Source organism: Apodemus sylvaticus, chromosome 14, assembly GCF_947179515.1.
Source record: "Apodemus sylvaticus chromosome 14, mApoSyl1.1, whole genome shotgun sequence".
Taxonomy (NCBI): Eukaryota; Metazoa; Chordata; class Mammalia; order Rodentia; family Muridae; genus Apodemus; species Apodemus sylvaticus.
Genome location: NC_067485.1, coordinates 30479726 through 30489779, shown reverse-complemented (window position 1 = coordinate 30489779; position 10054 = coordinate 30479726). Strand labels below are relative to the sequence as shown.

The 10054-nt window shown below is 41.6% G+C and overlaps 1 pseudogene; it reads right to left on the bottom strand.

Annotated features, from left to right (window-relative positions):
* Positions 1–9022: 9022 nt before the first annotated feature.
* On the bottom strand, positions 9023–9228 carry LOC127664529 (protein transport protein Sec61 subunit gamma-like; annotated as a pseudogene).
* Between the last annotated feature and the right edge of the window lie 826 nt (positions 9229–10054).

Sequence of the window (10054 nt, the reverse complement as noted above, 5' to 3'; positions counted from 1 at the left end):
GCTTATAACACACTATGTCATGCATAGAGCATACTGCTTGATCAACTTCTAAAACCCTTCATCCTTATCTTAGCCTGACCATGAGCTTCTGGACACTGTCCCTCACACTAGCTAAAGACTTCCCGCCCTGAGCCATCTCTTTAGTCCCACCAAAAACTTACTTTGTTATTTCAACCCTGCTCTTTTGTGCAGAAAAGACTCCTTTTGCAGGAGTCTTATTACTTTGCAGGAGAAGAAAGGGGCCGAGGCATGCCAAGCCTCCAGGTGGACCAGTGAGGTGCCCTGGAGAGCTCTCACCCCTAAACAAATTGCCTTATTCCATTTTGCCTGAATATGTGTGACTGTCCTCAGTTATGTCCAAACAGAGCTGCACACTCATGTTTACTAAGGCAACCTTGAGTCTGGAAGTGCACTGCAGGCTAGAAAAAGAGGGCTTAGGTTTAGATCCATGTGTTTCCATCTTCTGGTTGAACAATTACCTGCAAGGATTTTGAACTTAAAACAAAGTCCTCTTTGTTATTTTCTTGTGTGTCTTCCTTGAATACAATGCTTGTGAATAGATGTCCCTCGGTATCCTCGGGAGATGGATTTCAGCTCCCGTAGACACCAAAAATCCTCGGATGCTTACATCTTTTCTACTCGTGGCAATCTATCTATCTATCTATCTATCTATCTATCTATCTATCATCCATATATATGTGTACATGTACATATATACATACATATACATATATACACATATATACATACATATATACATACATATTATCTATCCATCTATCCATCTATTTATGTACATGTATATATACACATATACACATATGCACATATACACATATGCACATATACATACACACACATACATACACACATATATATGTGTGTGTGTGTGTATATATATATATATGACTTACACAGCCTCCCATTTCCAGATGACTTAAAATAACCAATGCAGGGGAAATACTAGGTAAATAGTTGTTATATTTACAGTATAGAAGAAAACGCCAGGATAAAAGTGTGCATAATTTGGGGATGTAGCTCAGTTGGGAGAGTGCTTGCCTAGTATGCCTGTAGCCTTGAGTACAATTCCCAACATCACATAAACCAGGGATGGTAATACCACTTGTGATCTTAGCACTTGGGAGATGGGTGCAAGATGATCAAGAATGTCCTTGAATACATGGTGAGTTTGAGGCCAGCCTTGGCTGGATGAGATCCTGTCACCCAAATGAAGATGGTACCTAGATGATCATTCTAAAGGCATTTTCTTTTCTCTGCAAAGATTTCAATCTGTGTTGGTTGAATCCAATAATGGAACTTGTAGATACAGTTGCTGCTCAAGTACCAGATGCTGACCTGTGGCCTGGATCATCCTTGCTTTTAGGGATATTTATTTCTCATTGCTGAGAATGGAAGTCAGAGCCTCGTGCATTCTAAGTCTAGCATGTTGTGATATACACCCCTAGCCTAGATGTTAATTTTTGTCAGAGATTAATTGCTCAGAAATCCAAGGATCCTCAAGCAAGAGCTGCTCCAGAGGGGCCTCGTAGACAGCCTTGACTGAAGGCTTGAGAACACTCAGAGGTGCCTTAGGTATCTCTGTTTAGCAGGATTTCTGTGGTGGTGTATGTGCAGGTAATTGCAGATTAACAGAACACCTTGGGGTTTTTCCTGTAGAAGATTTCATAATGCAGCATGTACCATGAATGTCCAGACCAGGAGCAAGAATATAGTATGTCCCAAACTTCCTTGACTGTGGGAATGGTTCTTGTGCATGAATGTTAACAGTCTCTCTCTGAGCTACCTGTCCATCCTTCCCTGCAGATGCAGTGGTGGACCTTGGAGCAGGAAGTTGTAACCTCTATCATCTACTTGGATGTTACTATATGCATACATTGTTTCTATCCCCAGTTCTTCAGTAACATCCTTTCAAAATGTTTTTGTCTAGGCTGCTTAATAGTGGATTAGGGGATTGGTAAGGGGTTTTGCATCTATGCTCTAATGTCAGCCCTGACTCTGGGGGGGGGGACATCATCTGTGGAGTCTTCCAAACTCAATTTTTAAGTGCTCTACTTGACCTTTGTATTCAGTAGGATTGGTGAGAGCCCAGAGCACATCTCTGGAGCTTAGTAGGTTCAAAAAAAAAAAAAAAAAAAAACACTCCCCACAAAAGATTGAAGGAGGAGGAAGGCATCATTTACTTTTTCCCTGTTGTGACCAAATTCCCAACAGAAGTAGGGGGGAAGGAGTGTTTTGCTTCATGGTTTCAGAGAGATTTTTGACCATCATAATGGGAAAGTCATAGAGGCCGTGAAGAAGACTCTTCTATACAGGAAGCCAATTTAACCTTCAAAAGTATAAACCTAGTACGTTCTACCAGCCAGGCTCCACAGCGCTCAAAACAACACCACAAACAGAGGGCCCAGTGTCTAAAAACAGGAGCCTGAGGAGGACATTTCAGAATCAAACTCTTACACGTGCATCTAGGGTCGAGAAGAGCCCTGCAGGATGTGTGGGTGCCCTCTGAGGCTAGTTTTGTGGTGGAACAAACAATTCCAAGAGATCCTTGGTAGAATGATGATCTTTTGAAATAAAAAAAAGGGGAAGTAAGTGAAGAGGTGGGAGGTGGGTCATCCTCTCAGGTTTATTCTTCCTCCATGGCCAACTCAGAAGGGCCAGAGTTTGACTTTACTCAAAAAAAAAAAAAAAAAAAAAAAAGACATGTCGCAAAGAACAGAGACATATCATTAGAATAAATGTATTTAAAGATGACATATGAGTTCTTTATAAACTGGTAGGCTTTCCCCTGAAGTGAATATTAATGTATAAATGCTGCTGTCTCCTTGACCACTCCCTGTGTTTGTGCAGGTGACAGCTGGCGAGGGGACTGCTTTAGACAGCACTGTGTCTTCTCAGCACCAGTTTGGCAACTAGGAGATGCCACAGGGTGCAGTGTATCCTTTAAGTGAGAAGCCTGCAAGACCTCACCTGATCATAGGTGTCTGGACTACTTTTCTGGGTGTTGGGATAAGGTGCTCTAACTAAAGCCATATAAGGGGATGAAAAGGTAGTTTAGCTTATAAGACCATTCCGTTGCAGAGGGATATCAGTTTCTGGGGCTGTTGACTGTGGTTAGGATGTACTCCTCAGAGCCCTGTAACAATCATATGCTCAGTTCCTCTCTTCCCAGCATTGAGCTCACCCAACTTAACTCTCTCCTGTCAATGGTTGATTTTGTAGGTCACAAGCAGCCATGCTGGAGGCTCTGGGTGGCACCCAGCACTTGGTACTTATTCTGACTCAGGTCTTCCCTTGTGTTTGGTTTTGTTTTACATTATTTTAGTTGCTTGAGGCCAAACACAGTTTAACAACACTAAGTGAAAATTTTCAGAAATAACTCATGAATTTTAAATTACCTTCTATTTGGAGAAACATGGTAAATGCTTTCTCCATCCCACTTGGGATGTAACATCACTTTCTCCAGTGTGTCCTCATTGTATATGCTACTAGTCCATTAGCCACTTATTAGATATTCAAATAATCAGTGCATCTGCCTCAGTATTAACCATGTGTGCTTCCATTGACCCCAAAGCACAGGAGCAGTGATGCTGACAATTAGGATAGTCCACTGGTGGAAAATATGCAGGGCCTCACCTTATCATAAGTCTCTCTCTTTTTCTTGTCACTGTGATCAAATATCCTGACAAGAGCAACTTAAGGGAAGGGGAGTTTATGTTGGCTCATAGTTTGAGAGTACAGTCTATCATAACCGGAAATTCTGGTAGACGTGGTTTAAGATCTCTGGTCACTTTGCTGCCACAGTTAGGAAAGGGAGAACAATGAGTACTTGGGCTAGTTTCCTCCTTTTGAAGCAGTCCAGGACCTGAGCCTAGAGAACGCTGCCACCCTTTAGGGTGGGTCTTCTCACCTCAATTAATCTAATCAAGTGTGCTCACACAGGTAGGCCTGTAGGTTAGCCTAATCTAAATAATCCCTCACAGTTGAGCTTAGAGGGACATTTCAGATCCTGTCAAGTTGATAATCAATACTAAACCACTGCAATAGGTGTGAGCATATGTGTAAGAGGGTAAGGAGAGATATCATGTATAGGGTTGGGTGTTATCTGGAGTTTCAGGTATCCTTAGGGCTCTATGGATAAACATGTTTATTGGTATATTGAGATCAACTTATCATAAGCTCAAGAGATATCAAGATGTGAGGTGAGTGCTGGACTGAAAAACCAAGATGTTGAGCTTCAGAGGAACGAACTCAAAGAAAGGATCAAGGGAGAGGTCTGGAAGCACTCAGGGGCTTTAGGGGACTGAGAACCACACAGAATGTGTCTGTTCATCCAAGCGCCGGGTATAGCTTCACTCAGGTGCATTCACACTCGGAGGATGCAACAATGCTAAGTAGTAATTTTATGAAACTTCAAGTGGTCGGGGCTGTGGATAGAACAAAACCAGACTGTCTCTGTCGGCTGGGAGCAGTTACCAGAGACGGAGACAGAAATTATAGTTTTGAAATCTGCAGGGCAGGGAGTGATGCTGCGCCTCCCATTGGGCTCTCCTCTCGGCTCCCACTGTCTCACGGACTTACATTTGTGACCTGAGAGATTTCACTTGTGTTATGTTCATCTGCTCAGAAACTACTGTTTGGATCAGGGTACCCTTGGGAGTCACTGGATTCCTTCTCTTGATGTTCTTCATGTCGACAGCCATGTTGAGATACACACAGAGAGAGGGGGGAAGGGAGGGAGGGAAGGAGGGAGGGAGGGAGAGAGAGAGAGAGAGAGAGAGAGAGATTGAGATTGAGATTGATTCTGGGTATGTAAGTGCAAGCTTTGGAGTTACAACCTTCCTGGGTTGGATGTTTGATATTTGGAGAGCAGAGTTCACAGTGCCACATCCTCTCAGCAAGAGAGGATTGTTTATTCCTCATGGTCATACAAGATATTGGCAGAGAACATTGTTTACAGAAAGGCTTTAGTCTGTTAATTCCTTCCTTTGTCTATAGCCATACCTAGGCACCATAGGCCATTTTTCTTTTTATTCTGAGTAGCCCAATTTCTCTCCATTGGTGATTGAAGTGGGAATTTCTGGTCTTGTTGGAGACTGGGTTGTGTCGTGTGATGTTTTTCTGGAAGCTGTGTCATGAGAGGATGTTTTGCTGAAGCAGATACATGAGAAGATGTTTTGCTGAGAATAGACATGTGGTGTTTTTCCGGAAACTGCTTGGTGAAAACGTATGCGATATTTTGCTGAAGTGGATGCCTGAGAGGACACGAGATGTTTGGAAAGAGTATAAGTATAACCCAACAGACAGTGGACAACACTCTGGCATTGGTTAGCCTTGCTGGTCTTCGTTGGGCTTCACTGATACTGGTCTTCCCTGATGATGCTCTTGCATTGATTTGCCTTGCTTTTTTTTTTTTTTTCTTTTCTGATCTTCACTTGTCACGACTTCATAGACCGAAAGGCGCTGAAGAACTTCTGGTGCTGTTCCAGCTGCTTCTGTTGCTTCAGCAGACTCATGCGATCAGCTGAGCTGAGCCACATGGTTTCTTCTGGATCAAGCCACTGCGTTGCTTATGGGTGTTTGGTGTTTGGTTAATGGACTAGACTGCTGACAACAAAGATCGGAATCACCCCAAAGAACTACTTCTCTCAGGTTCATATCCAGCCTGTCCCATTAGCTATCTTCCTCCCTACCTTTGGATGGTGGGTGGGCTATAAGGGATGTTAAAGCGTGCTTATTAAAATAGGTTTTGAAAAAATAAGCCTACAGGCCATGGACTAGGCAAAATGTCATCAGGCACATCAGATTGGCTTATTATGCAAGGTTCTGGAAGTTACTGGAAGTATATTAGTGGATTATTATAAAATAATGAACATGATTTCATACATCATAGGGAAATCAACCTTTTACCATATTTCCATAGCTGCATAATTCTTTGTTCACACACCAGCACTCTGTGTCTCAGGTTTCCCTTCCAGGAGAAAGAAGCACTTCATTGGTTTGTGCAATGCAACCCATCATTTCCACTAAAACAAGTCAAGGGTGTCCACTCTCTCCACACCTGCTCAGTATAGTACTTGAAGCCCTCACTAGAGCAGAAAGACAACTGAAAGACATCAAGAAGTTACAAATAGTAAAGAAAGAAATTAAAGTATCTTTATTTGCATGTAATATGACTTCATACTTAAAAGACCATAAATACTCCACCAGGAAACTTAAACAGATAATAAATACTTTCAGCAAAGTAGCAGAATGCAAAATTGATACACAAAAAATTGGCAGCCTTCCTATATACAAGTGATAAATACATGGAGAATGAAAGCTACCACTCTTCACAGTAGCCTTAAAAATTATCTTGGAATAACTCTAACCAAGCCAGTGAAAGATATGGGCTGACCTGTTTCCCCCTCTGCCTCTCCCTCAATATCCTAAGGAAGGAAGCCAGAATCATCCCCTTTAGGATGGCATGAGTAAGAAACAGTAGCTCAAATACACTGTTCTCTATGGGATTTTGTCTTTGTCCCAGCACATAGCCACATGCCAGGTTCTCCCCAGGATTGGCTATTAACTTGAATGTTTGCTTGGGTTAGAGGGGATATTTCTAGATTTAAAGGCTCATTCAGAGCCTCAAAACAAAATGTCCTAGATAATTCAACAACTATGACATTTCTAGAATGAATAAGTTGAGCTACATTAGACTCAGGGTTGGAAGGGCTGAGTCAAAGGTTGTCCTGTCCCTCCGGGGCTGAGTTTCTGCAGGCTCAGTTTTCATGCCTTTTTATATTGAGAATACCATTTAATCTCTACTGTACAGGTGCAGCAAGCGGTCAGCCAGGCCACATTTCAGGTAAGATGAGAAAAGACAGAGAATCAGACTAGTATAATGGTTAGATCACAGTCTTCAGATCTGCTGGGACCCCGATTCTACCACTCAACGTACATGTGACTTGACTTCTCTAATCTAAGGTGGCTAACCCATAAATCTGAGTGGTACCACGGCTGGACTAACCCCACTGAAAGGCTATGGGAATCACTAGTTGAAACGGAGATTGCTGTCTCCATTCTCTCAGGGTGCTGGTTCTTCTTAAGAAGTCTCTTCTTCAAACTTGTAAAGCTTTGCTGTTGAGGCTCTTTTGAATTAGATGTGCCCCTATGATGGGGTCCAGTCTTTTGGTGATCTGTGGGACAGATGTTAGAGGAAACTCATAATAAGATCACGTGGGTGGGCTGTTTCATTTCTTCAGCAAAGACTTGTCAGATATGTGCATATGTATTCCCTTATCTCTGTTATTGTTCCAGATGGTGAACTGACTCTATTAGCTCTCAAGAGTCTCACTTTCCCTATGCATATCTTTTCTTTATTGGCAGGAAACAGAGTATGCAAACTACATTTCCCAGAGTCCTTTGCCTACTTCTTCCTGAATGTTTGGGCCAATGAGAAGCTTTGCAGGGGATTAGAAAGTGAGAATGGCTTTCTCCCTCTGACTCTTGGGGTGTCTCTAGCTCTGCTGCTGCTGCTGCTAAGTGTGACAATTAATCATGAGAGCAATGTCATCTTTCTCATTCGCTCTCATGTTCACGTCCTGCTGTGGTTTCCTATTAGGGTAACATTGCTTCCCTTGTAATCTTTAATCATTTGTATGGATTCATCTGTATTAAAAAATATTTAGGATGGTTTCCCCTCTATGGATGTTTAACAATACAGTCCTATATGATTTCATGACTGGTAGAAATCATTCTTTAATAAATTTAGATGGCCCATGTATTTGGAATTTACAGACACACGGGAACATGTATAGACAAATGAAGAAATGCTGAAGAATAAAATGAAGGAATGATTCAGGTATAGTGTATTAATCTAATGCTGAATGAGTTGTTCTACATAGCATTCTCAAACTTGTTTAAACAAAAACCATTTATTATTTATCAGTGTTTCTCTGGGTGAAGAATTTGAAAGCAGCTTGAGTGGGTAGCTTGGCACAGGCATTCATAAAGTATTAGTCAGAGGTGAGCAGAGTCTGTAGGCATCTGAGATTCTGATAGGAGCCATCTTGCTTTTGAAGCCACTCGTGTGTCTGGTACAGCAGTGCTCTTTGCTGGCAGAAGGCCTCAGCTCCTTTCTCTGTGGATTGCTTCCAAGAGTTTCTTAAGTGTTCGCATGGCAAGGTTCTCACGGCTTACCTCTAAAGAAAGCAACCTACATGACTGAGAGGGAAGCTGAAACACCTTTTGTGACCTTGTCTTGGTAGTCACTCATTGCAGCTTCAGTTATATTCTACTGTATTGATTATGTATACATAACAGATACATCTCTGATACACAATGGAAAATAGTTACATTGGGTAAACGAAACAATGTCAGCTCAAAAAGGGCTGGGGAATTCAATATGGCTGCAGTGCATGCAGAGTGCTGGGCATGGAGAACAAGCTGGTGAGACGAGATGGGACTAGATCCTGGTGAGTCTTGATCTCTATGCAGGGAGTGGAAAGCACTCAGCAATGATTTAGCCAAGGGAAGAGAGAAAAGATGTTTGAGGAGAGAGACAGTATATGCATGCAAAAAGAAGGGTATGAGTGCAAGAGTCACTAAGTTCAAAATGAGCATCTCTGGTTGAAGAAACTTTCACTATTTAAAATATTTTTTAGATCAACTCCAGTTTCCAGTCTTCTGTGTTAGTGTATGCATGCATACATGTGTGTGTGTGCATGTGTATGTAGGTGTGTGTGTCTATGTATGTGCACCTGTGTGTGTGTGTGTGTGTGTGTGTGTTTGCTTTTGGTAGCTATTTTAAGTACATGAACTTGTTTTCAAAGGATAAGACACAAATGTGGCAGTGGCTTGTAGTATCCCAAACTCCTATTGCATTATTTTATCTTATAAAATATTAGGATGTGGGACCCTTATGAGATATTTAAGGATGCATATTCTTTTTTTTCAGGCAGCATTTTACTTCATGAGCTTGTCACCCCCTCATTGGTTCACTCGTCCCATGATGAGAAAGGACTCAGTCACCCACAATAATGTTATTAATAGGGATGTGGATCTGTTTCATGAAGAAGCTGATGAATCCCATGATAGCAAATCCTATAGCTGTGGCCATGGTGATCTTCTGGAATTCTTTTCTGTTGGGTTGGTGCATCTTTTAACCAGCTGAATTAAGTCCTTTACAAACTGCCAACTTGTCTCGACAAACTGCATTACCAGATCCATGTTTGTGATCAGGCAATTTGAGAGGGTAGAGACATGTAGTTTAGGAGAGAATTGAGCCCCAAGGATACATATTCTTAATGGACTCATGGATTGATATATCTCAGGGAGGGTCTGGTTTTACAACTCTAGTGTGATCTCTGTCTCATGCTATATGTGATGTGATGTGATGTGATGTGATGTGATGTGATGTGCCACCTTGAGACTCTACTAGCAAGAAGGCCATCCCCAGATGCAGAGTCTTGATCATGAATCAGAACAATGGGAACAAAAGAAACCTTTCTTTCTAATTGATTAGGAACAGAAATGGACTCAGATTGTATGGAAGAAGGTGTTACTGATATATTCTTCATGCACATATGCATGTTTATCTGTTCTCTGTGTTAACAAAGCTATCAATACCAAAATCCTAATTTCCTTAAAATCAAGAAATGTATCTCACTTTCAGATATCCCAAAATGCATAGCACTATACCTGTCATAGATGTTTATTGAGTAAAACATCTTCTCTAACATCTCACATAGATGTAGTCACACATGCTACTATTTGTATTCATCCATATGTACACACACACACACACACACACACACACACACACACAATTCTTCCATGAGTTGTGTACATGCTAAATTTGTGCTCTACTATTCATCTGTATCAGTACCTAATTCTTCCTGTGTCACTCACTATACACCTTCTGTGGATGTTCTTGGGACATGATAGGGAACAAGATGAACAACATCATGCTTTGGGTCCTAAATTATCCCAAAATATCATATGCTAACAACTTTGGAAAATGATGGACCCATGAAAAGATGAGGCATAGTTGGGG